General features: G+C 32.3%; 1 protein-coding gene and 1 non-coding gene across 2 annotated transcripts in view; one reads left to right on the forward strand and one right to left on the reverse strand.

Moving 5' to 3' along the window:
• PCDH15 (protocadherin related 15) overlaps nt 1-26,717 on the forward strand; it is a 1,796,064-nt gene that overhangs the window by 27,451 nt on the left and 1,741,896 nt on the right. The window lies entirely within an intron of this gene.
• LOC115936140 (small nucleolar RNA U13) lies at nt 2,075-2,176 on the reverse strand. The gene has a single exon (XR_004071718.1). It is a non-coding gene; the product is annotated as a small nucleolar RNA U13 (small nucleolar RNA).

Below are 26,717 nucleotides of genomic sequence, written 5' to 3' on the forward strand. Positions count from 1 at the left end.
TAAATTATTATTATTGTATTACCTCTGCCTCAGGAGACCAATATTTAGTTTAAAATAAATTTACTGGCATTAGGGTGATGATGTATAGACATAGACAGAAATAGAACCATGTTCACATGATTACTCTGAATGAGTTTACATTAAATATCATGCTTTTTATTACAGTGTTTTACTGAGCTTTACGTTTTCTTATTTCTGAAAATAGCATATTTGGAGAAAATGAAGACCACTTTCAGTAATGTAGGACTCACCCACATTTCCTTAGAAACAGAGTAAAATATTCTGAAGATATTCTCATCATGATGTTTCATTTGAAATTGTTGTTTCTGGTTTTTTTTTTTTGAGAAAATTCTTTGAAAAATCAAGGATGAGTTCTCTATTTGATACAATTTGGAAATTTCTGTTTGTTTTGATTGTTTTTAAAATTTATTTTTTGAGTAATTAACCTTTCCACACCTGAATAAATGAACACTTTTTGCCCTTTGTTATCCTAGAAGTGGACAGAGTATGGATGAGCATAACACTAAATGTAGGTAACTTTTAATAGATGTTTATATATGACCTGGAAAGCTAAAGGTTTATCTTGCTGTATTTCCATCTGCAATAAAGGTCTATCACATCTTGTTTGATACTTTTGAAAGTACTGAAGCATCTTATTGCATAGGTAATTTTAATATCTTCACGGTCCATAAACCATATACCTCTTTTAAATGAATATTTATGGTAGTCATTCTTAAATGTATATCTTATAGATCCAGGTTATTAGTAGCTTAGGAGGGACCAAGTTAAACATATTACATGGGAGTACGGTAGATGTGGTGATGCATAACTAGAATTGTGGACAAAGTGATTTGTCGCCTTATTGCCTCTTCAAAGGAGGACATGTTGTCCCAGCATTAGGGAGTGCTTTCTGCAAACATTCTTTCGCTCTCAGCAACACCACTCTCTCCACCATTCCCTCTCTCAGAGATTTCAACTAGCATCAGACAGCTGCCTTGCTCAAAGTTACCCCTCCCAGAATCCTGCATGCAGTGACAGATGCAGCGAGGACATGGCTTTAAGACCTGGGTATCTTTGCTCGATGATGAATAATGTGAGGCTGTTCTATCTCCAGAGCATCCCTAGTGATCAAGGATCTGTGCAGATGACTCAAAAAATTACATTTTCTGTTCCAACTTCTGAGTGTGGAATCTGTGAATGACAATAGCAATAAGTGGCATTAAATTAACTATATTTCATTAGATACTTGAATCCTCTTTTGGAAGTCCCGATAACGTGTCCAATTAGCTTGTTCAAAGCCAAACTCATAATTCTGTTCTTTTAAACCAGGGTTTTTGTTTGGTTTGGTTTTTTATTTATTTATTTTTATTTGTTTATATTCTCCAATTTTGTATTTTGGTAAAAATACACATAATGTAATTATCATTAATCACATTTATATTATTGTTCAGTCGTCATTATTGTCCATCTCCAGAACTCTTACAATCTTTAAAACTGAAAAATTTTCCCTCCATTAGCCCCTGGCAACCATTATTTCACTGTCTGTTCTGAGGATTTTGACTACACTGAGTACCTCATATAAGTAGAATAATAGAGTATTTGCCTTTCTGTGAGTGGCTTATTTTACTTGATATAACGCCCTCAAGGTTCACACATGTTGTAGCATATATTAGAATTTCCTCCCTTCTTAAGGTTGAATAATATTCTATTGTATACAAAAACCACATTTTGCTTATCCGTTCTACTCTTGATAGACTCTTGAGTTGCTTCTAAATTTTAGCTATTATTAGTAATGCTATTAACAACATGGGTATAAAATACATATTTAAGAAACTATTGGGTACATACCTAGAAATGGAATTGCAGAATCATATGGTAATTTCATGTTGAATTTTTGATGATTCACCGTATTATTTTTCACAACAGTTTTTCCACTTTATATTTATTCCCACTAACAGTGCACAAGGGTTTTATGTTCTCTCCATTCTTGCCAAATTATTATTTCCTGTTTTATTTTGATAGCTTCCATCCTAAATGGGTATGGGCTGGTATCTCATTGTAGGTTTTTTTTTCATGTCTGATGGGTAATGTGCCAACGGTGTAACAAGGTTCGAAGGTGGCACAACTTGCACCTGTGTGTGAACACCCAGTCATCGCGCTTATGAACTACAAAAATAATCTCATTGTAGTTTTTATTTGCATTTTCCTAATGATTAGTGATGTTGTGCATGTTTTCAAGTGTTTATTTGCCATTTGTATATCTTCTTTGGATAAATGTCTATTCAAGTATTTTGACGATTTTTGAATCAGGTTGCTTGTTTTTTGTTACTGAGCTTTAGGAGTGCTCTGTATATTCTGAATATTAATCCTTTACTAGATATATGTTCTGCAAATATTTTCTTCCATTAGGTAAATTGCCTTTTACTGTAGTTATAATTTTCTTTTGATGCATGCATTTTTATTTCATCTTTTTTTTTCTTTTTTACTTTTTGTGAAGCCCGTTTGCCTCTTTTTAATTTTGTTTTGTGAATGTCAGGTGTCTTATTAAAAAATATTGCCAAATCTGAAGTATTAAAACTTATCTTTCTTGTAAGAGTTTATAGTTTTAGGTCTTCCGTTTAGGTCATGGATCCATTTTGACTAAATTTTTGTATATGGTGTTAAGTAAGGATCCAACTTTATTATTTTGCATATGGATATCTCATTTTCCCTGCAACATTTATTGAAAATACTGCCTTTTCCCCATTGAATACTCTTGACACCGTAATTGAAAATCATTTGACTATACATGTGAGACTTTACTTCCAGGCAACCTTTCCTATTACACTGGTCCATATGTCTGTCTTTATGCCAGTACCACAATGTTTTGATTACTGTAGCTTTATAGTAAGTTTGGAAATCAGGAGTCTGAGTGTTCTAGCTTGTTCTTTTCTAGGATCAATTTAGCTATTTGGAGTCTCTTGAAATTCCTATGAATTTTAGGATGAGTTTTTTGTATTTCTGCTTTAAGGCATCATTGGGATTTTGATAGGGATTGCGTTAAGTCTATAGATTTTCATTGAATCTGTGGTGTTGACATTATAACAATGTTAAGTCTTCCAATCATGAATATGAGATGCCTTTCCATTCTTTTTATATTCTTTAATTTGTTTTGGAATGTTTTGTAGCTTTTATAGGACAGGTCTTTTATTTTCTTGATTAAATAAAAATAGTTTATATTTTTGATGCTATTGCAAATTAAATTATTTTATTAATTTTGTTTTTGGATTATTCTTTGTTATTGTATAGACATGCACTTGATTTTTATGTGGTGACTTAATTTATTGGTTCTACTATTTTAGTGGAATTTTCAGCGTTTTCTATAAATAAGATTATATTATCTGTAAACAAAGATAATTTGACTTCTTCGTTTCCAATTTTATGCCTTTTATTTTTCTTTTCCTTACATATTTTTTTCTGGCCAGATCTTTTAGTACTATATTGAATAGTAGTAAGCTCAGGCTTCCTTGCCTTGTTGCTTATCACAGAGGGAAAACTCTTAAGTTTTTCACGATTGACTATAACGTTTTATATGGGACTTTTATATATGAATTTTTTTATTAGGTTAAGGTGGTTTCCATATATTTCTACTTTGTTGAGTGTTTTTTTTAAATCATGAAAGGGTACAAAATTTTGCCAAATGCTATTTATGCATCAGTTGAGATAACCATGTGATTCTTACCGTTCATTGTTAATATGGTGTATTACATTTAACAATTTTTGTATGTTGAAATATCTTTGATTTCCATTAATATTAATAAATCTCTTTTGCTTGTGGTCTGTAATCATTTTAATCTGCTGCTTAATAACTTGTTTTGCTAGTAATTTTTTGAGGATTTTTGCATCAGTGTTTATAAAGGATATGTCTATGGTATTAGGCTAATGATGTCTTATAGAATGAGTTTTGGAAATGTTCCCTCATGACAGCATTTTTGGAAAAGTTTGAAAAAGATTGATGCTAGTTCTTTAAATGTTTTATGGAATTCACTGGTGATGCCATCAGGTCCAGGGCTTTTGTTGTCAGGAGATATTTTATTACTGGTTCAGTCTCCTTAGTAGGTATCAGTCTATTTACATTTTTAATTTTATCATTATTTAGTGTTGGTAAGTTTTATGTCTCTAGGAATTTTTCCATTTCATATGTAATTAGATTTCTAGGCATACAAGTTTTCATAGTACTCTCTTATAGTCCATTTTATTTCTGTAGAATTGATAGCAAAGTCACCATTTTCATTTCTCATTGTAGTAATTTGAGTCTTCTTTTTCTCTTAGTCCGTCTAGCTAAAAGTTTACTAATGTTGTTGATCTTTTCAAATAACCAACTTTTGGTTTCATTGTTTTTCTATCATCTATTTTGTCTATCTCTGCTCTAGTCTTTATTATCTTCTGTCTTCTACTTGCCTTCAGTTTGTTTTTCTGGTTTAAGTTGTAAAGTGGTTGATTTGAGATATGTCTTTTTCTAAATTAAAAGAAAATATTTCTTACTTTTAAATGTAAGCATTTATAGCTATACATTTCTCTCTTAGCGCTGCTTTTTCTATGTCTCATAAATTTTGGCATGTTGTGATTTAGTTTTCATTTATTTCGAAATACGTGTACAGTTCCCCTGTTATTTCTTCTTTGATCAATTGGGAATTTAGAAATACATGTTTAATTTCCACACATTTTTTGATTTTTCCACGTTTTCTTTTGTTACTAATTTCTAACCTAATTTTGTTGTAGTTGGCAAAGATACTTTGTATGATATCTTTTAAACCTATTGAGATGTAATTTGTGGCCTAACACATAATCCGTCCTGGAAAACATTCCATGTGCACTTGAGAAGAATGCATATTCTGTTGTGGGGTAGAATATTCTGTAAATATCTCTTACATCTTGTTGGTTTATTGTGTTTTTTAAGTCCTCTATTGTTATTTATTTCTTTACTTATCTTCTGATTGGTTTATCCATTACTAAGGGTAGATTTTGAAGTCTTCAATTATTATTGTAGAACTATTTATTTTTCCTTCATTTATATCAAAATTTCCTTCTAATAGTCTGTTATGTACATGTTGATATTTATTATAGCTTCTTGGAATATTGAACCTTTTATTAATATATAATGTCCTCCTTTGACTCTTGCAACCTTTTAACAGTTATTTAAAGTCTATTTTATCTGGTATTAATATAACCACCCCAGTACTCTTATGGTTACTGTTTACATGGAGCGTCTTTTTCTATCCTTTCACTTTCAATCTGTTTGTGTATTCAGATATAGAGTGAGTCTCTTTTAGACAGTATATAGTTGGATCATGGCCATAATCCATGCTGCCAGTATCATTCTTTTGTTTGAAGGGCTTTGCTATTTAAAATTAAAGTAATTGTTAATAAGAAGATAACTGTAACTGTCATTTTGTTATTTATTTTCTAGATGCCTTGTAGCTTTTTTAGTATTGAATTTATATTTTGTAGTGAAAATTTAAATTCCTTTCATACGTTTTTTAATGTATATTCTATAATTATTTTCTTTGTGGGTACCATGAGTATTAACCACCAACACTCTAAAATTATAATACTCTAATTTGAATGTATATTAGCAAAAGTTCAATAATATACAAAAACTCAGCTCCTATAACATCTTCATTCACATTTTTTTCAGTTATTAATGTCACAAAATTATGTCTATACGTTGTACATTCAAAAACATAAAGTAATCATTTTTAATATATTAGTATTCTCTATTATGTATAAAACAAAATGTAGATGTACAAACCAAAGTTATAATAATGGGGACTTTAGACTAATAATTGTTTAATATATTAGTCTCTTGAAGTCTGTGGAAAATAAATAATGAAGTTACAAACCAATGTTACAATAATACTAGCTTTTATATTGTCCATGCGTTTACCTTTACTGAGATATATACTTATTCATATAGCTTTGAGTTACTATCTAATGTCCTTTTATTTTAAGCTGCAGGATTCCTTGAGCATTTATAGCGGTTAATGAACTACCTTAGTTTATGTATGAGAATAATTTATATATTCTCTGGGGGATAGGTTATGGAATTTTCATTCAGTGGTAATTTTCAGCTCCTGATTTTTTTTTGTTCATTTTTAGCCTTTCTATCTCTATTGATATTTTCATTTTGTTCATCCATTGTTTCCTTGACTTTCTCTATGCTTTCCTTTAGTTTTTTGGACACCATTATAATGGTTATTTTAAAGTATTTATGTAGTGGATCTACCATCAGGTCTTTCTTGGTGACTTTATTTTGCTTTATCTGTTTTCTTTAAATGAGCCATACTTTCTTGTTCCTGTGTGTGCCTTGTGATTATTTGTTAAAAACTGGACATCTGAATTTAATTAAATGGTAAATCTTGAAATCAGATTTTCTCCCTTCCCTAGGGCTTGCTGTTTTTGTTATTATTTTGTTTATATTGTTGCAGGCTGTGTCTGTGCTGAAGATCAGCCTGAGTTGTAAACTTAAAGACTTTTATTAGTATTTTATGAACCTGCACCATTTCTTGATGATACACTGAAACTTTCTAATTTCCCTCATGTATGCAGTTGCTCTGGAAATATACTATTCTTTAATGTTTGACTTCTCAAAGGGGTAAAGGAAAAATGTAGGGGGACAAACAGCCTTTTAAATCTCCTGGAAGTCACCTTAGCCAGGAAGAGTGGGTTTTAGAACAGAAGGGAGTGCAAAAACAATGGCTACCACCTTTTTGTCTCTACCATTGTGCTCAGAAGCAGCGATCAACCATGACAGCACAGATCCTTGATAACCAAAGGATGTGGTCCTTTTTGCTCATGGTAGTTTTTGCAAGCTAGAGGCAAGCTGCAGCAGAAATACGTGCACAGCTCCCTGTCTTGGGGTTGAGGGTGGGGATGGATAGTTGCTCCTAAGCTAACGGCTGAAATTAACTAAAATTTATTATCCATGCTTTCTCCTGGAAGTTGTAAGTTTCACTAAATTCAAGAATTCCAAAAGAGTTGTATCAGAGAGATTTTGCCAGTGTAATTATTATTTATGTGTAAAGAGATTTCCAGTGCTTGCTTTTCCATCATCTTCCCAGAATTCTGTAAACCAGACTCTTTCACAATGTTTCCATGAATGACATCACTGTCTATCCAGTTATGTAAACCAAAATTTATACATCCTTCTCTTTACCCCACACGTATCATTTCTCACAAAGTCATTTCAATTTTAACTTCTAAATATCACATAAATAGTTAATGACTATTGTTTGGGTGCCTGCATACTCCTGAGCATTGATTTCATATCTTTTAATTACATATCTCAGCAAGGACTTGGTATGCTCAGGTATGCCACGTGGACACTGGAGTTTATAGATGTACGACACATTTCTCAACTAAGTGACAAAGCTGGGTTTATACGGTCAGTTTGATTCTACATATTTTACTGAACATGATGCCTCACATTTATTTTCTGGAAAATGACGTTAGATTAGGCTAAACAAAAGTTTTAAAACTGTTATGAATAAATATTTTTAAAATAATATATACAAGTTTTTGTATCAAATACATATATTTCCAATATTTCAAAACGAATTGAATTCATCCTTATAATAACTGTATAAAATAGCTAATCTTATTTCAATTTCACTGATGAACAGTGTATAAATCAGTAAATAAGGGACAACAATGGTATTCCAATATAAATTTCCAGCTAAACTGAAGTTCTGTGTTCTTCAGTGCTTTGTTATAATGTCCCCTTGGAACAGTAAGCCCTTAAAATGCTGACAAAATCATGAATTGTTAAAATAAATTCACAAATGTTGCTACTCTTGAGACAACATGTACAGACAGAGAATTGAAAATATGACAGAAAATCAAAGGATGTCTGTGGTTAATGTGTTATAATATTAAATAAAAAGCACAACTGTAGAAGCTTTGTCAATTAATGACTATTAATAAAAGTCTCCTAACTTGCCTCCCAGACTAAAAAATCATAAAATGACATTTAATATTTTAATTGAAAAATCAATTTTAAACTGGGGCAGTCTCTATTACTAGCAAATGTTATGACTGTAATAATATTGGGTTCTTTTCTTATTTTACTAACCATGCTACTTTCTTTTTTCTATTCTCCCCAAAATGAATCCAAATTCAAGAAATTTGAAAAGTGTCAGTTATTGGCATCTTGGAAAAACAGGCTGCTCTCCTCTTTCCACAGGTTTACTCTGGTATTTCCTTGAAATACTTAGTTTTAAAATGTACCAGGTAAGATGTTTGTCTTAAGGCAAACATGTGGTACTCTCTTCATGTAATTTGTTTATGTACTAAGTGGATTAAGAGGCCTATTTGGGAACAGGAACATCTTATCATCAGCCCTCAAATCATACTATTTTGGAATTGTACTCTTTCAAAGACTATAGTTAAGACACCTGAAAAAATATTATTATCATTCATAAACAATCTTTATTGTCCTATCATGTTCAAAAGTTTAAATACAGACAACTTTTGGATAAATACATTCTAGCTATTCCAGCTGATTCTTAAGCACTTATGACAAAGTTTTGTTTGGTGTGATAGTAGAAAAACAGACTAATTTTCCTAAAAATCCAAGGGTTTCACATTAATCTAGTTTTGAAAACTGTAGCCTGTATGTTTCTAATCTGGCTATAATAAAATAAGTTTATATAAAATGTTTAGTGATGTGAAAAGTTGTTAACTTCCCAGTTTTCAAAGGTCTTTTTAGACATGTACTTTTACCTGAATTTCTTTCTGAAGATTAATTCCTTAACCTTTGTTCTGTGAAAGTATTTTTCAGGTTACTCCCTAGATAACACCTGAGTTATTTTTAAAATATATATTCTCTTTTGTCTCCAGAACATTTCTAAATAACCTTCCCAGAGTATCTTAAATAAATTATTGAATTTGTTTTGAAAATAATTTTCACCAAAGAAGGCATATTTCTTAATACTGAAAATAAAATTGTGAAATTTGACTGGCATTTGTGAAATTTTTGCAACAAAAGTTACTCTTTATTTTCCTGTTTCCCTTATTTATATGTTATATTTCCCTTATTTATATTTACATGTTAGTCTTTATCTATTAATAGCCCAAAAATCTAACATCATTGGCTAAAAAGGATATATTAATTAATGGCACTGGAATACAGCTGGCAGGTATGTCACAGGACTTGAAAGTGGAAATGTGAGTAATAAATACAATGTCAACAAAAGAGAAAGTTTGAAGATCATTGATATTACATGGTGACATTACTCTTTTTCATTACTGAATTGATTTACAGATGACAATTCACTGTGTTTTGATAAGTGGTGAAGGTTTTAGTGCTTTCAAAATGCTTACTTTTGGATATATGGTGTCATAATCATCTGGGATTTCCTAAGTTTCAGTATAGAATTATGGGTCAGAATTTCTCAGTGTGTTACTCAGGAACATATTTTTTAAAGCTCCACAGATAATTTTAATTCACTATCAATTAAGGCAATCACTATTGGACAACCAAGACAGAAGGAAAATAACCAAATTCATTGATGTGCAAAGGTATGAAGGATGTTATTGGGTGTGATAAGTCCATTCACAATGTTGGAAAAACATCAAGCATTCCCAGTCTAAGAATACTGGATTGTAAAATATTGTGCATATCAAGTGCTGCTTTGTGTTCTGGCTATCTTCCTGCATTTTTTCCTTCATTATATCCTCTACTGGCTGAGGGGAAAATCACTATACATTTTTTCCTGGACCTAAATTATTACAGAAATTTAATTCAAATTTCTAAATGTGGCAGGCCATTTTACAAATGATAGGACATGTTTATCTGTAAACATTTGAAGGAGGAGAGTAGAAAGTTCACATTAATTTCTTTTAATATAACTCTTAAATGCATTGGAAAATGGTTTGTCTTTAATGGCCTACAGTGTTGTATGAGTCTAGGCGTATAATCACTGCCTGTTTAATAGTTTTCCTATGGTGGCATTTGGAGACCTTTTTAGTGATCATTGGAAAGTACAGTGTTTGTAAGAGTCTTTCGGTACTTTGAAATATTATGTAAAGAGAACTCTACAGGATGTTGAAAAACATTTTTCTTTATTAGGAAAAATTCTGTCATTACTGAAGAAAGCTGTGTTGAGAGGAGATGCACACTTTCACATCTACATGTGTAAGACTGAATTCTGCTGGCAGAAATTTTGGTTCAGTTAACTTTCTCCATGAAAAAAAAGAAAATTCAACTCTAGGATTTTTTTTTCTAGTGAGAATTATTTGTATTGCATTAACATGGAACACAATTTTTACATTTTAATATCAGTGGTCTACTTTAAAACTAGTAAAAACAAACCTATTAACTATCTTTACTTGTGATAAAGTAAATAATGCTCCGATACTATTCTCCATGACATAATTTTATTCATTTCTCACATATGACATGCTAATATTCCGCAGCTAGCCTTATAGTGCTTGTCATTTATAATGGCCACATATTATTTGCTTTTGAAAATAGTTTATCATTGTCTCTACATATTATCCTTCTTTAAAAATAAAACTCTACTACACTGTATTTTGATTATATTCTGTATTTTGATTATATTAATGTAACAAAAGTTGTTATACAACACTTCTTTTCAAAATTTAAAAAGCTGTTATTCAATGTGAAGTTTGAATAACTATATGATATTTTTTATTATTAATTTAGAGTAATAATAGGCCCATCGACTATATTGGTATACATTTGGTTCTATTTGGGACATGGTATTTGTCCTACCTGATCATCTGTGATGTGCCTTACAAAGTGCTGTGTGAGATGTAAGGTGGAAGTGTAGGGCCATGATCAGGAATGAAATACCGTTATAATACCTGCAAGCTTACAAGAGATCTATGGTTATAGAGTCTGGATAGAGAGTTGGCACTGGGAGGTGACATAAGGGAGACTTCTAGAGAACTGTTAATGTTATTTATTTATTTACCTGTGTGGGGATTACATAAATGTTTTCACTTTGTGATGGTTTATTTATACCAATAATATTTTTTCACGTATCTGTACATGTATTACACTTCAATTAAAATGCTAACAACAAAAATAACAAATACATTATAGGCAATACTAAAAGACTACTTCTATTCAAGGTAGGTAAAATGGAAAGAAAAACATTTCAGGAATCTGTGAGGGGGAAATTCTGAGAATAGAAACATATGATATTACTAGGTCATTTGAGTTATATTCTGTATCATTTTAACAAGTTTAAAACAAATTTATGGCAATGCTAGATAATGTTATGTAAAGTGTTTGGTTTAAAAATTGTATAAAGCTAATAAATAAGTACTTTTGTAATGCACACTAATTGTATGCATAGGCATTATACATTATTTTTATAAATAAAATATTCTGCAGTTGTTTTAAAACAATTCCCTGAGAATTACTTTCATATAAAATAAAAATTAGATGTAAAATGAGTTCTTTGAGTTAATGCAGTATTGTGCAGGATCTTGTTCAGCAGCTCAAGCACTCCGAAGGTCTTAGATAGAAGTTGTAGCTAAACACCTGCAGACATAAAAGCAAACCAAACCCATACCCATCATGTGAGTCAATTCCAATCCAGACAAATTATTTCTTCTTTAAAAATAAGATGATCACAATATCATCAACTTGTCCCCAAGAAAGTGATTGATCCTCTCAAACTATAGTGCCAAGTGAGGTGTCCAGCGTTTGTTTCTGTGGCTGTCAGAATATATAATAAGCAGTGGCTATAAAGAAATCAGCCCTGGTGAACAGAAGCCCATGCTGTGGAGTCTGGATTAGCCTCTATCTCTGCTACCACAGTCTCTTCACTGAGGCATCTATTATGCCAGCACTAGGCCATCTAATGACAGAGGTTAGCAGATGTCAGTTGGCGTAGTCATTTTATCTACTTGGTTGTCTAGTGCCCTCTCCATGGTGAATATTATTTAGTTAGCATTAACACGAGATTAAAGAGTCTTCATAACTTATTGATATTTCTATAAGTCCATCAGATAGGTTTTCCCCAATGCTGTTTCTCTCCCCTTTAATCTCTGTATACCCAGACCACTAAGTAAACCTCCAAACTCTTTACCACTTCCATATGTCAGTGTATTTTCTTACCTTGGTTCTTTTTTCTTTTCAGAAAACATGAATGAAGTAGTGAGTGTCCATGGGGAAAATTTTTCTGACTTCTGTCCTTCGGGATCACTATTGATTTGGCTTTAAGGTGGCAGCAATCCTTCATTACTCTGAAACCCATATTAAGTAAACCCATCTATTAAGCTAGCTGGGCCTTTTTTTCACCTCCGTTACTTGGTCATAAGGTAACCCTAATGAATGAAAGCCTGAGATGAGGCAAAAGCCACAGTAAGATAATGAGAGATGACAAGGGGGCTATCGTCTCATGCAGTTTATTTGTGTTCTCTGATTCTACCTCTGCATGATCTTGAATTCATCACTTCTGGCTTATAATGGAATTCACTTCTGGCTTACAATGGCAGCCCTACATTTAACTTGTTGATTTTGACCAAACACAGTTTATGGTAACCAGTTCTGATCACATAGCCTAATATCACAATATTTTCCAGAAAAGTAAAAATTAGCGAATAATCTAAAACAAACTCTACAAGTCTAATAGTCTTATTATGTTATGAAAATATGATAAAAGAAGTTTACAGATCAATCTGCTTATGGGTGTTCACTCAATAAACTTAAATGTTTTAGCAAATCAAATCAAACATGTATAAAAATATATTGCAACTAGGTTTGTATTTTAGTGCTAAATATTGCAGATTAAAAGCAGAAGACATTAAAAGATAGATAAGTTTGGCTATATTAAAACTGGTACAATTGTGAACAGGAATGCTAAAGAATGTGTTTGCACAAAATGTAAGCAGCAGAGAGATAGTCACCAGAATATACAGAGAAGTCATAAAAATCAATAAGGTGAAGAAACCTTCCCTCTGCCAATTGGTCAAACAATGTGAAAACACATTCAATAAAGAGCAAATACACAAATACACATGATTAATAAATTATGATTGAATATCCAACTTTACTAGTTGTTAAGAAAAATGTAAACAACTTTTTTGTTTTGTTTTGTTTTTGAGACACAGTCTCCCAGGATAGAGTACAGTGGTGCGATCTAGGCTCACTTCATAATTTGCCTCCCGGGTCCAAGCGATTCTCCTGCCTCAGCCTCCCAAGTAGCTGGGATTGCACGCACACACGCCACCACATCCAAATAATTTTTGTACCTTTTTTTTTCTTTGCGGGACAGGGTTTCACCGTATTGGCCAGGCTGATCTCAAACTCCGGACCTTAGGTGATCAGCCCACCTCGGCTTCCCAAAATGCTGGGATTACAGGTGTGAGCCACCACTCCTGGCCCAATGTAAATAACTTTTAAACGCAGTCTACAAAAAATAAGATTAAAACAATCTCATAGTTGCAAGTTTGGGGAAAAGCATATAGTATCAGAAACCAATAGGATTTTCCACTTCCATTAGCAGCATGATTTGGCATACGCATCTTGAAGAGCAGTTTCACAATATATGGTGGAGGCAAAGATAGGCAGCAATAGATATCCCAGGAGTTCCATTCTTTAATGTAAATCTTAGGGCCCAAAGCAACTGTCTTCTATGAAAACCAGATGACATGTGTAATATTTTTCATTATAGCATGTCATTATTACATGTCTTATCAAAAATTTGGAAAAGCCTAAGTGTTCACCACTAGGGCAATAAATAAGTAACGGTGTAATTATAAACACCACTAGGGCAATAAATAAATTATGGTGTAATTATAAACAACAAATAAAAATTAATAATCTAGAGCTATAGTGTGTGTATATATGGAGAGAGAGAAAAAAAAGTGTCAGGTTTAGAACATTTAAAGAAGCTTATTTAAAGAAGTTTAAAATATGCAAAAAATATATTTTAGAATACATTAAGTATAAAGCAAAACTAGTAAAAAAGGTATTTGAATGATAATGAACAAACACTGGAAGTGATTTCTTTGGATGATGTAAGGCAAATTGTGGGGAGGAAAAATAATGCGACTATGAAGAGCCATTGAAATATGTTTTTAATAATTTTATTCATCATCTGTATGGCAGATTCTCTGGTGTTCTTCATATTATTTTTATTAATTTTCTATGCATGTACATTTTAGACTATACTTTAAAATCACTTAAAAGGAAAAAAAATCCACTAAGCACCCTCATTACTTCTAACATGTCATTCAAAGATTGCAGAAGTTCAAAGATAGGATATTTTCTACATCTATAGTTACATTTCTCCTTAATAACTAATTTTAAATCTAGTCCATGTAAAATAAGTGGTCTTCACTTACTTGTTTCTCCTTCTTTAAGTCAAAAATTGAGAAGGGGCATCTCTAGAGAATAATAAAACATTTATCCAGGAGGAAAACTACACCACATAACCATTGCCCATTAGCTGGGAAAGATATCCGTATAAATGCAGGATTAAATGAATTTTTAAGTATTGGAGAAGCAGAAGAACTTTGAGAGAAAATAAAACGGCTTTCTTATATTGAAAGTACTGGGTGATGTAGTTGAAATCAGAAGTAAGCAGCTTTAGGGCTCAGCTCTACTGATGAGCTTTTGAACAAGGGAAAATTATATAATTGAAGAGCCCATTTCTTCATCTGCTTTGAAGATAGGGATAAGCTGATCTATCTTTTTTAATCATTGTGAGGATTAAGTGGACTTGAAACACTCAGCATAGAGTGATTTCTTAAAATAGTAGTTACTGTTAATAATTTTAATTGGTTTAGAAATAGCTTCTATGATCCCAAAGATTGTTTTAATGTATCATTTTAAAATGTCTTCAAAACAGAAAATTACTTTATTAATTATGGAAATACTGATTTTCTTCAAATAGTAAGGAAGAAGTAATTGATATCTTCTAATTAACTTTTCTAGACTTTCCCAAGCCCATAAACCCTTTTCAGGGGTAAAACATGAGACAAATATCGGTTTAGAGGCATGCTATAACATACCTGGCCAGTATGCCTCACAACTGTCTATATCATCAAAAACAGGAATGCCAAGAAGAGCTTAAGGACATAAAACAACTAAATTTTAAGTGGTATTTTGGATGACATACTAGAACATAAAAGGACATTAGGTAAAAACTAAGGAAATCGAAATTAACTATGGACTTTAGTTAATATGGTTGTCCCTCATTTTACACAGGGTTTGATTGCATGACCACCTGCACTAATACCCAAATCCACATAAGCTGAAGTCCTGCATACATTCCTTCAGAAGCAACATATAGGAATATTTGGCTCCCCATATGTGTGGGTTTTGCATCCCACAAAAGCTGTATTTTCGATCCGTGTTTGATTAAAAAATGTCTTCATAGGAGTGACCCTGCACAGTCCTAACTCAAGTTGTTGAAAGTTCAACTGTAATAATGTCAATATTGGTTCATTAATTGTAATAATTGTACCTCACTAAGGTAAGATGTTAATGACAGGGGAAACCGAGCGGAAAAGAATATGAGATCTCTGTAATTTATGCTCAAGTTGTCTGTAAATCTTAAACTATTAATATAGTCTATTAATAAATTTAAAAAAACCTTTCTAGACTATTTTTACACATCTTATCATCTATTCTTCCATACCTTCAAAAACGAAGAAAAATAGAGTTATGCCTAATTTAAAGGTTGAGAAATTGAGACTAGAAAATGTTGCAGCTTCCTAATGCAAATGTGGCACTGGAGAATGTATGCCAGTCTTCCTGAATATTGCTTCAGAATTATTAGATCACTGGTTTTGAACAGGAATTGAAAAAGTTCTTTGGGCTGGACAGAGGTAGTGGGAACAAGCAAAAGTTTTACATATCTTTTGTTATGGACATAAACATTTTCCTGAGTACAGAGTACAACCTTAATTGTGAACCCCAGAAGAATTTAGGTAGTATTTTGTATGAACTACATGTTAAAACTTGGTTCTGGTTCTTCCTAGACAAATTAAAAACTTATATTTAACATTTCCGAATTGAATCTATTTTTCAGTGCCTTTTATAGTCAGGTTCTTTAAGGACGTATAGATATCAACATCATCATTACCACTATAATCATCTTAATTATGCAGAACTTATATATATTGATCACTTAGTTTGTAACAGACTCTCAACTACATACTCATCATATTAGTTAACTCATGTAATCCTATAATAGTCCTGTAATGTAATTAAAAGTTTTAGCTTAATTTTTGAGACAAAAAAATTTAAGATACAGGGTTTATGTTACTGATCCTTGTTCTCACAGCTAATAAACAAGAGGACAAAAATTCAGGCTGAGAAAGTCAAATTCAGAGTCTCCTTGCAACCTCTGTGTTAGATACTACACAGGACAGAAATTGGAAGGAATGTGCCAAAATGACAATGAATGTTCATTAAAAATAGTATTTTTAATGTTTTTATGATGAATAAGTTTTTGTTTAAAGAATAAAAAACACCACTTTGTTCAGGGTTAGCATACTATTTTAAAGCCTTTAGTGAGTAATAATGATTTATTTTAATTACTGGATTACATAGAAAGTTTATGTTTAATGAAAATTTAGGAATTACATTTACTCAATAATTCAGCTATTTATGGAATGCTTCACATTTGCCGTGCATACTTTGAGAATCAGAAATCCAGAGGTGAACCACACAAAATAACATGAATTTGGATTTCATGTTTTTTTTTTATTAACCTAGCGGTAGAAAAGAGTAAATGAAATTATGTTGCTGAAAGAATCTAGCCATCACTTATTCTGTGGTCAATGATTATCTCTACTTAATTTATGAAATCAGCAATTTAAGAAAAATTGAGAGATATTTATATAATTAAAACTTATAAAAACTTTCATGTGTACTCTGTGTAATTCAATTAATGTATCTCACTTTGTTGTTTATCTTTTTGTTTTGTTTCTTTCCCTAATGGGCTTTTAATTAAATAACCAAAGTGACTGATGTAATTCTTCACAAGATTACATGGATTAACATATTTAAGTTTAAATTATTTCTAAAATGTAAACGTTGTTTAGTATTCCCTGCATTTTAAGAAAACAAAATCACATTTATTGGGCAAAAAATGATTTGCTTACTTTTTCTCTTTTAGTACATAGATTTATAATAGTTTATAATAAAAGCCATTATGTTTTATAATATTTGTAAGTCATGCATTAGTTAATATTTTCAAAGTATAGTTTGAATTGGAATTCACTCACTAAATTTAAAAGAATGCATTCAAAACCATAATCATTTTCTCTACCAATAAAATGTTGACTGTAACAACTGTATATTTTTTCAAATTATGAAGTGCTAATTAACTACTTGTTCTAAAAGTATTCTTAGCTTTTGATTTGGGAACACAAAGATAGGAATTGAGGTTACAATTATAGTGAAATATTTATATTTATAATAACAGCTTTATTATTACCTCACATAGCACAGCTAGTACTAATAATGTGGCTTTAGTTTTAACCCACAAGAAAATAATAGATTTTATCATTGCAAAAATACTGGCAGTACCTTTAAGATTTATTTAAAGATTGTACTTTCATTTGAGTTTCTATTTTAAGAAATTTCGAAAATCTATTCACAATAATAAAGAATATGAAAACATTATCCTCAATCACATGGAATGTAGAAGTGAAATCTCCCAAATCTACTCCATTAAATGATTAGAAAAAATTGATATATTGTTATATTAAAGGAAGTTTGAAATTAATATGAGTAATTCCAGAAGGCAATATTTTATTTGATATTTTAAAGCATTTAAGCCTTCCTTGAATAAGTCTGACTACACAGTATGAATAATAGAGATGTAAAAAAGCAATAAATAAATTTGCTGTGCAATTCAGTGTTTTTGCATATGGATACTTTTGTTTTTTCACTTGTCTTTTTAGTGAGAGTTTAGATGTGTTATTTAAATACGGAAAACCTTCAGATATTGGAAGAATAAAGACAAAATAATGCTAAATTTTACACTTAGACAAGTAAAGGGAAAGTGGACATTTTATTACTGCTAAGAATTTTCAAATTAAAAGGACAAATTTAGCTCAAATTCAACATTTATGAATAGCTTTTAAAGTCGCATTATTCCTCTTTGATTTCACAATATGCACATACTCATTACATGCAATTTGAAAATACTAAAAATTATAAATAATAATTAAAATCAACCACAGTAATAGCTCTCAGAAGTTACTACAGTTATATTGAAAATGTGTATTCTTAGAGTCCTTCCTCTATTCATATATCCTTTTATTATATCCACAAATTGAGGTTAATTTGTTTTGTAATCTACTTTACTCACATTTCAATATTGCCAACTTTTTTTGGGAACACATCATTAAATATTTTTTACAAGCTGATTTCAAATGTTACATGTTTTTTCCTCAAATTGACAAATTACTACTTATAGAATGAATACATTTCTTATTACCAGACTGAAAGATTATTTATACTTTCCTGCTATTGAAGAATACTGTAATGGATTCTATATAACCTGTCTTAAAAGCCTTCACATAGAATGCATGTAATTGTAAACTAGATTAGGTAACCATAAAATTGCTATTGTCAACAGTAACTGAAAGAATAAGGAATTAGCAGCTGAATTAAATTTAGCAGTGTGATTCAGTTTTATGAATTAAAAATCTTGAGGTTAAAACTACTACCTACTACAGATAGCTTCTATTTTCATAATAGCCTTACAAGACAAAGAGAGAAATTTTGATATTTTACCCTGCAATGACACTATTCTTAGTATAATAAGTAATTCTCTTATGTATTAACAATCACCTGTGGGTGGTGTACTGTGGTGTCTCAGATATTAAGTATGTGCCTATTATTTTGTATTTGTTTGCTTCAGAAAGAAGATTTGTGCCAGGATTTTTCTTCCCTTAAACTATGCCGAGACATTATAATTTAACGTACTCCTCTAGAGAAAACAGAATAGAATTCATTACAAAATATTTTGACTCAAATATTGGAAGGAAGTTCATCTGTCTTTTTTATTATCATATTTACAAAACCGGACATCAAGGTATATATTTTGGGAGGGGCAATTGTTCTTGAAATGTATGAAGTAGAAGAAGATAAGATTACAAGGATGGCAAATATTTCCATGGAGTTATGGGTAACATTTTTCTTTTAAGCTTCTTTGTTCTTGTTTAATTCTTGAAATATACAGTGGATGTATATTTCTTCTTCATTGAGAACAGATTTAGTGAAATCATTAATTAAATATTCCTTTTGCTTCTAATTTAAATAATAGAGCAAAATATTTTGTCTTTTAAAAATGTGAAATAATAGTAAGTCTATTTAAAATTAACATATACATTTAGACACTTGGCAATACAATTAATACTTGCTTCCAGTGTTCCAAGCTGTTTTTCACAGACCTTCGTGCTCAAGGGCATGCTTGCATTACTGAGGCTGTATTCTATAAGAACACGGAGTCCATACTATGACTCATACTCCTAGGCAGTGTAGTCATTTTCAGTGAAACCACAAATCTCTTATTGTCCCTAGGACAAGTCATAATGATGATTGATTTTATGAAGAGAAAAGAATCCTAGCTTTTTATTAATATATCAGTAACATCTCCTTAAATGAGAGATAACAGAGTAAGTTTCACCACCCATCATTTTTACAACACTAAAGTAGATGAATAAAGGATAGAAATATAAAACTTTGATTGGAAGAACACAATAGATAAGAAGACATGCATTTATTTGTGCAGTAATTTTCCTCTCCCCCTATTCTGTCATAAGTACCAGACATTGCACAAGACATGAAGAGTAAGAAAAAGATTGACATGTATAAAACAAGAAAAATAAAATAGATATGAATTTGTACATAGCAATATAATGGGCCAGGCCTCAAAGAGAAGATGGGTGAAAATACAAAATCATTGAGTCTTCGAGAAAGGGAAAAAATACAAAGTTCACTAAAATGCACACATGCACACACACACACCCCCCCCCCCAACACTCACAGAAACACATGCATGAGGCATAGGATTTCCCACTATCTCCCCTCTAGTCTTTTCTCCTCTATTTGTCGTACCAATTGACAATGATAGAGAACACAACAGTTGCCTTTGTTTCCCACTATTTCCTCTACTGACAACATTAGTGACAAAACAGGACCTAAGTCCCCTACTCAATCTGTTTAGAGACTTAAGGCAGGAAACATGTTCTCTTCCTATGACAATTTCAAGTCATTAGGAGAAACATTGAAAAGTCAGTGCATCAGCCAAAGACAACCGAATAACCTAAATTGAAAGGCAAAGGAAAATAAATAAAAGAATGGAAACTTCTACTTTTAGCCCACCTCATTTATCACTCTTTGTTTCTCCCTCCCTCATTATCTTTCCCTGTGCTGTTGGTGGTGTCCAACTTCAACTTCCTACCTAAGATTCACCCTGCTAGATGCATAATGCTGACACAGAGCCTCGTTAAAAAGAAAATATACTGCGATGTTCAATTGATGCATACCCATCATCTTGGAGTTTTTAATTTTGTTGTACTGAATGTTGTAAGCAAACTCATATTATTTTGTTTTCTATAATAATTTTAACATGTGTAACAGGCTATAAGTAATCAATGTTAAATTACCTTTTATCTGAAAATGATTTGAACTTCTATTTATTGTTAATATTATTAGAGAATATATTTTAGTAATTTAAGCACAGAAAAACAGGAATATGAATAATTTGAACATTTGCTGGGGGGGAAAAACAAACAAACAAAAAAACCCCTCTTCTTCCCTAATTAGATATGTCAAATCTTCAGTAGACTGAATTGTAGCTATGTTTGGTTACATTTTAAAATGAAAACAAGATGATTGAAATGTGTGTTATCCAATGTTATGTTCATATATTTTTATTTCATTTGTGGCTTCTTTGGTACTAATCTTTTTCTAATAAAATGTGTTAAACAGGTTAAAATACTAAAATGATTCTTTTGTTTTCTAAACCATCATCTTTTTTAAAGCACTTTATCTCTTTTACTCAAACCTTCCATTTTTAATGCTACTCCAACTTCAGCTGTCATTTTTCTATATATTCTTCAACGCTTACTTCCTGAATTCTTTCTTATTCAAAGACTTCACAGTTCCCTACTCTCTCTCCTCCTTTCACTTCCCATGGTACATTTTATCTTATCTCCTGACCCTTAAAACTTCCTTTGCTGTGCAGAAAGTACTCATGGAAAAGACTTTCTGTGTACTCTTGCTAAAGTGTATGCTTTTTGAAGGCAGAGGGTTTTAAACTTGATTTCTGTTTTCCAGCTGACACTCAGCTTTATGCTGAATGTCATAGAATAAGCATGACCACAAGAACTGCCTCCTGAGTAATCTCTTTCAAGGTTCACTTATTTCTAATCCATTATTTGTGGATTATCTAGAGAGTGACCTTTCAGATTTATATTTCAGACTCAGTCATACTTAAGTTTATCCTTTCATAGCTCTGCATTGCTTTCCATATAGAACTCAAATTCCTTGGGATTGAAACAAGGCATTTATCGTATACCCTGAGGTGACCTCTTAGACATTTTTCTTCTTGCCATTATGTCTGTTTGTTATATATTGGTGTGTAACAAACCACTCCAAAACTTTATGACATAAAGTAACACTGTTCATTAGGATCACGTTGTTGTGTGTGTGTGTGTGTGTGTGTGTGTGTGTGTGTGTGTGTGTGCATTAGGCATTTAGAGAGGGTTTGGCAGGAGCAGTTCGTTTCTGCTGCATGATGACCAGAGTCTCAGGTAAGGTGTCTCAAATAGGTGGAGAAAGCTGAAGTAATTCATATCTCCCAGTCTGACTTTCATCTGAATTTTTCATGTGAGCCTGGCCCTAGAATGACCAGAATGGCTTCTCAACTCTGGCACGTAAACTGAGATGGCTGGAATATCTAGGCCTCATCAGCTCTCTGTTTCTCTGTCCCTGTCTTTCTCTCTCTCTCTCTGTCACACACACACACACACACACACACACACACACACACACACACACACACACACACACACACACACACCACCTCCCTGCATTGTTAGCCTGGGCTTCCTCACTGCAGAGTGATATCAAGGTAGCAGGACCCCTCCTACACACAAGGTGACTGGCTTCCCTCAGAGTGAACATTTTAAGAGAGCTAGATGAACTTGTAATGATTTTTATAGCCTAGCTTCAAAAATTCCATAATGCCACACCACCTGCCTTCTAGTGGTCAAAGAAATTGGTAAGGCCAGTCCATCTTTAAAGTGAGGAAACTTAGGCTACTTATCTCAGTGGAAGAGATCCATATTTGTGGCCATGTTTAATGTTTTTTTGTTTTTTTTTTTTTACTTTAGCCATACAGAATTGAAAACAATTTGTGATTAATAGCACTCACCTTACTCACCTTGCTCTCTATGTGTTGCAGCCTTTTATGTAGACTATTGGTGCTGCCAAAGCTTTTCCCTCTCCTTTGTTAATCTGGATATCTCTGTCTCATCCTGCCTTACTCAGATCCAATATGCCATGTCAGAACAATTACCTCTCTTTCACCTGAGTTACACATCCGTTTCTTGGGTTCTCACAGCATCTTACTCTAATGTGTGTATGTTTCTCATATAATTGTTTATTGTATGCTCTCACCACACTCTGAACTTGTGCATAGAAACTGTATCATTGATATCTGTAATAACCATGGAGGGGATCCTCTCTGACATGCCTTCATATTAGTTAAGGGGAAGCTTTCAGCTGCTGCAACTTCGGGATCTGCTGCAGCACCCATGTCAACGTCCCCGGGCTGCTCCTTGCCAGTGACTGATCCCAGTGGGTACTAGAGCCAGGCCATTCCTGCCTGAGCAAAACTCCTCTAATGGGTATTCTTTGTTCTGAATCTCCTTATCAGACTTTCTGGGATTTTTTTTTCTTTTCAGAACTACACTACTTTCGGATTCTTTTCCTATTCTATTTCCCTTCTTTTCCCTTGTTCTTTCACAGGTATCAGACCTGCCTCATGGACTGAAAGCTCCCGCTGCCTCCTGCTTCCTTTCCCCTTCATCTTTCCCTGTTGTTTCTCCCAAAAATTTTCTTGTTATTCTAATTCCGTCTGTTCATCTGAGCTTCAGAGGTCTTCTGCTGTATTCTAGTGACTAGTACTATTCCGAGAACAAGATGGGAGTTCAAGTAAGGCTATCAGTAAAAATAGACAAATAATTGAACAGGTAAGCAGATGAAACTATGTCTCCCTTAACCATCTACATAGTATCCAGTCTGAGGAAGCTTGCCGGTATCCTAACCTAAAGGGAAGCTGAGAACAATAACATATTCAGATCGTCTATTTGCTGTTGTGTTATATTGGTGAATAAAACCTCTAGCTTTATAACATATATAGTCAAAACTGTTTTGAATTTACGTTTGCCCCCTGTAAACACTTTCTTTAAGACAGAAAATAATAAATGACACTCAATAATATATAATTTATAATAAAGTTAATAATTCAGAGCAGATATTATATATACTCTTTAAAAACAGCACTGAAGTGCATCTTCCATTTTCTATAAATTTGTAATTATTCATCAAATCTTACAATGAGAAATAGTATCTGTACAACTAATATACTGTATTATTTGTATTCTTTCACTAACTCATATCAGGAAAAGTATTACCAGAAACAGTCGGAAATATCAATTATGAGAAAATAATGTTTTTTATTTTGTTAAGATCAATTGTACATGTTTTTCCCTCTATGTACATTTTTCTTCCATAGCAAAACCAGTGTTGTTTCTATATATAATTTCAATAAAAATGTTGCAGTTTATCACTTTGCTTGCTGAGGTAAGTAACATGTCACATCTGGTATATCTTTACATTCAGAATTAAAAATAGTTATTCAGTGCCATCTGTGAAAACTTTGCCTGAAGAAATAACATCATTGACTTTTCTCTTTATAGGCATTTATTTTATTAATTAAGTTGAAAAAATTTCTGTAAACTTTTCATATGTCCCAGTGCATCACTTCCATTCCCTTCCAGTATGATAAAGTATTAAATGTTGGATAGGAAGTGATAGGTTACAATAAGAAGGTGAGGGAGACAGATAAAAATCTTACATAACCCAACTGAAAAAAAAATTTTAAAAGATTATCAATAATTATTTTTAAATTTCCTGTATATTTATTCTACTTCTTCTGATAGATGAAATTAAATCTTAAGAACTGAGCATCTTGGCTGGGCACGGTGGCTGGTGCCTGTAATCCCAGCACTTTGGGAGGCCGAGGCGGGCGGATCACCTGAGGTCAGGGTTTGAAACCAGTCTGGCCAACATGGCGAAACCCTGTCTCTACTAAAAATACAAAAATTAGCCAGGCGTGGCAGCGTGCACCTGTAATCCCAGCTACTAGGGAGGCTGAGGCAGGAGAATCACTTGTACCCGGGAGGCGGAGGTTGCAGTGAACCAAGATGCTACCACTGCATTCCAGCCTCAGAAACAGAGCGACAGAGTGAGACTCCATCTAAAAAAGAAAAAGGAGCTGAGCATCTTCATTATTTTTCCATATTAGTTGAAATTCTTATCTTTGAGCCAATTGTAGTGACTTGGAGTGACACAGATTTAGACAGACTAAATATTTTGGTTCTATGCTACTTAACAGCACAGTAGTCTTCTTTAGTCATTCATTTGATTCCTTGGACCCCTTTTGCCTCTTGTGGTTGTAAGCAAGTCCAGCTAGAGCATATTTAGGGAATTCTAAAAGGCATTTATTTGAATATACACTTTTAAAAAGTATACTACCTATAAAGTGTTTCTTGAGGAGTTTTTAATTTTTTCCTGTTAAGTTTTCTGGTTCCAAGGTTTGTTGATGCATGTGCTGTGAGATCTGCCTTATACTTCTTATTGTGTTAGAGCTTTGCTCATTCCTTGCATAAAAGTGACCTCCTCTGATTTACGTGTAAAGTTTTCTTTTCCCTCTCTGTTCTAGGCAATCTGGTGTATATGTGTGTATGTGTTTCTGTGTGTGTCTGCATATGTGCACACACATGCCTGTGTATTGATGGCAAAAAATACACCAGATTAAAACTTCAACATCTGTGATACCCTTTCAACCAGGCTTGCACAGATTTTCCCCTTTATTGTGTATGATGGTATCCAGTATGAAGTTGTTATAAAAGGAAGAACAAAATTCATACTGGACACCATCATATACAAAATAAGAAAGTCTTCTCCCTAACAGTAAGGAAAAAATAAACAGAAATTTTAATACTTGTTATGCCCAGAAGATAAAACAAGTAATGATCTTTATGCCCTGATTTTGGTTTTATATTAGAGAAGATTTTGGAGAACAGACATTTGAAAAATATGAATAGTTCAGATATCTTAATGTGTGCCTTTTCACTCTTGGACATTTAAAATAAATTTAATTTGTGAAGAAATCCAGTACTCATTCAGTGTTAAAAGGTTTAACCGTTGTGTGTCAGAAAAGTCAAAATTACCTGAGGAAAGCTAAATGTAGTAGATTTCCATGTGTAGCCAGTCCACTAAAAGCCATAATTTCATAATTTCTATCTATATATACATGTATAAGTGTAACCAGCAACATATATGCATATATGTATACTGTCAGTATAATATATATATATATGTATAAGATTTGAGGAAAACTGGAGAAATATGTTTAAACTCAGTTGATCTGCATCTTACCTGGTTCCGTGAATAAATGGCGCTTAATCAGAAGTTGTTTACATCAACTACAGTGACTCAATTACTTATACCAGTAAGTAATGTGTCAGTTTTCTTTTTATCTAAATTCTCAAACAAATGAATATTTTAAGGGAGGAATTGACTAATCCTTACATGCAAATAGTTCATATTGAGGAATTTTTGAAGAAAAAAAGGAAGGAAGCAACACATAGAAATTTTCAACAAGAATAAGAGAAAGTAAACATAAGACTTTGGGAAAATACAATGATATTTGATGGTAGCTCATACATTTATCATTAATAATTCCTTTTTAAAAATAAGATCACAATCTTATGTTGCTTGTAGTAATTTGGGGAAGTATATGGAATCAGATTTTTCTGGTCTGTAAAATGTCAACATCCTGGTTCCCAATGGCTTAAGAAAAAAAAAAGTGGCAAATATACGTGGATTTAGATTCTAGCTCTTCTCCTTATAAGGTATGGGATTTGATCTCTCTAAATGCCGCTTTTGTTATCTGTTAAATATCCTTGGTAATTTTTTCTGACTAGTGTTAGCAATCAAGTATTGATAGAATTCCTGACATATTAAGTAGATTAGCTAAATATTACTTCTATTCAGCATTTCTATGAACAACTATTATATATATATAATTGTTGAGGGGTACAGTATTTTTATATATACATATATATATACAGGCATTATATGTAGTATTTAAATATGAGACAAATTTCTAAGGTAGAAAAAGTGGGAACATTTGTAGCTTCTTTGATTTCTCTATCATTTACTAAGCATGAATTTGTGCATATATACATATTATATATATAGACACACACATTTGTAATTATTATGTGTATACACAAACATAGTTAAGGGACATGGTGTATATATGTACATGTAGACATATACATACGTACACATGTACATATGTAGACATATACATACGTACACATGTACATATGTAGACGTATACATACGTACACGTGTACATGTGTAGACGTGTACA

Source organism: Gorilla gorilla, chromosome 8 (genome assembly GCF_029281585.2).
Source record: "Gorilla gorilla gorilla isolate KB3781 chromosome 8, NHGRI_mGorGor1-v2.1_pri, whole genome shotgun sequence".
NCBI lineage: Eukaryota > Metazoa > Chordata > Mammalia > Primates > Hominidae > Gorilla > Gorilla gorilla.